Below are 2,905 nucleotides of genomic sequence, written 5' to 3'. Positions count from 1 at the left end.
CTTCGTAAATTTGAACATTTCAAATTACTATAGTTACTTTAATGCCCTTTATGAGCTACCAGTGGGACCTAATGGACCTACAGATCAGAAGCCCCAACATATGAGATTAATTAGCTAAACTCATTAACCAAGTTAATCAATATTCGTTAATTGTGGATACACTCCACTATAGACCCATAACTGTATTCTTCTAACTACAAATATATTTTTGTATCCACGGATATAGACCAATAACAGCAAGTTTGTTCTTCATGAGTGCTCGTAATGCCAATTGGATCAAATTACTATTTTACCCATGGCTTACCTCTACATCCTTAAGTGTCAATGCTCCTCTAATGAACAATCCGTTTATGGTCCTACCATTAAACAAAAACCTCTCAGGCCAGTGAGAGAGTAGGACCTTTTATTCAAGACCTGGTGACACTACTTAAAGGAATACTCATCTACTTACCCTAAAGTCAGGAAGAAGTGAATTCCATCTCGTGAAATTATGTTCCCAACTCCTCACTCGGTCTTGTCCCCAAATTCGTAGGCTTATTGAGTCGGCGAACTGGTCATTCTCACCCATAAAAATCAAAGGACAATCCCTCATGAATAGGAGTCCATAACTCACTCAAGATTAAGACTAAATTTCCTAGGTCACCCTAGTGAAACAGAAACCTAACTAGTCAACAGTGTTACATCTAGCGGTTACTCTTTCGCGGTCTGGTCTCATGCAAACTAATTGCATAGGATACCCCACTCGCATGTCCCCTACACATACACGTTGGATCATTGCATTTGTATCAAATTAAAAGTGGGTCATATCCATAGTATCACTAGGATAAGGTACCTAGCCTTATCCATATACTATAGACCCTTTATGTTGTATTTTAAACATCGAACCCCGTATGTCTCCACATATAATTCAAGACTTATACAACAGTCTAGGATGCTAGTTTATTGGATTAGGGTTACTTAGGCAAGACAAATACAAGATAAACAATAACTTTTATCATAATAAACATTAATGACACTTTATTAATGATCAGTCAAATGTTACATTTACAATCTATGAGTTTTAGGGCATAAAACCCAACATGGTTGTCACTAGAGGGATGACAACTACTGTTTTCACACTTTCTTCTAGGTTAAAAGGTAGTGTAGGAGGGAGTGTAACAAGTTGGTATTAGAGCATAAGGTTTTGGGAATAGGCTCATGCATTAGATTAGGAACATGTACACGATGCAATGTCCCTAATATTTGTGCATTATTATAGAAAGAATGCATAGAAGAAGTGGGAGATTGAGTAAGTAAACTACAGACGAAGATCGTGACCCTACCAAAAATCCCATAGTACGAGAGTGTTAGAGACCCTGTTAAAAAGCCTGAGGTGGATAGAGACCGTGACCCAAATAGGGACCCACAAGAGATTACATCTGAGGAAGAATCCAGTACCCCCCAATATAGAGCTGATCCACATATGATGGATAGATTTTTTGACAGAACAGCTAAAGGTTAGCAACTATGCGGGGTCTGTGCAAATGGATCTAGAGAAGAAATATGGCATAGAGAGATTGAAGGCATTTGGTGCTACAAAGTTTGAAAGTTCAGCAGATTTGATAGATACCAAGGTATGGCTTGATCTAATTGAGAAATGTTTTAATGTGATAAGATGTTCTCAAGACCGAAAGGTCAGGTTAGCTGTGTTTAGAGATGTATAATTTCCCCACGGGGGCCCCGCCCCAAACGGGGTGGGGATTCCCCGATTAGGCGGGGAATAGGGGAGGGAGTGGGGGAAAAATTCCCCGTGAGCTAAACGGGGATAGGGACGGGGAATGCATTCTCCGTCCCTAGCCCTGCCCGTTCCCCGTCCCGGTCCCAATTAGGTTTTACATATTTATTTAGTATAGTTATCTAATGTTATGTTATCATTATTATTATATAAATATTACATTTAAATTTCAAATTTGTTATTTATTGGAACATAATGAATATGTTTAAATTTAGATTATATATGTGAATAATTTGATTTATATTTATTTCTTTCTACTAAAAAAATTAATTAGCTTTTTTAAACCAAAATTTGTGTAATTTATCTTTAAATTCAAATTGTCATATAAAACTAACCATAATAAACAATTTAGTGATAAAGTTCATTATTTAATGAAAATTTGCCCACATTAGTGATTTAAATTAATTGGTTTTTTACCAAAAAAAAGTAACGGGGAAAAATTTCCAGCGGGGAATCCCCGGCCCCACCCCATCCCAAGGACATCTCTAGCAGTGTTCCTGCTCCAGAAAAGGGTAGAGAAATGGGGGAAAGTCTTAGACTCTAGGAAGAGCGAATCTTAAGCGATGACCTGGGAAGAGTTTAAGAGGGCTTTTGAGGATAAATACTATCCTAGTTTAATTAGAGAAATAAAGAGGAATGGGTTTCTGAAGTTGGTTCATGGCTCGATGACCGTAGCTAAATAGAGCAGGAATATACTGACTTATCTCAATATGCTTCCATTATTATCGTTGAGGAGAAAGACAGGTGCAAGAGGTTTGAGAATGGTCTGAGGAAAGAGATTCGTACATCGTTGACCTCCATAGCTAACTGGACGTACTTTTCTCAATTAGTTGAGACAACAATGAGAGTGTAGAAGAGTTTAGCATAAGAGGAATGGGTATAGGGAGATTGAGAGGAATGACAGAGATTTACTCCTAGAGTGTCAGGAAAAAGGAATTTTAAGCCCTGTAAGGGTGGGCAGATGACTTTCAGAGGCAGTGGAGCTGGAAGCCAACAGAGACAGAGCAGGATGGAGCCTAGTCAGCCAGTTGGTTCGGCTAGAGGTTCTAGGTTAGAACGTGCTAGGGAGTCTGTTGCTAGTTCTGCTAGAAAACCCCGTGTTTGAGTTATGGTAAGAATCATTTAGGGCCT

This window comes from Benincasa hispida, chromosome 12, assembly GCF_009727055.1.
Source record: "Benincasa hispida cultivar B227 chromosome 12, ASM972705v1, whole genome shotgun sequence".
Lineage (NCBI taxonomy): Eukaryota > Viridiplantae > Streptophyta > Magnoliopsida > Cucurbitales > Cucurbitaceae > Benincasa > Benincasa hispida.
Note: the sequence above shows the minus strand (reverse complement) of the source record.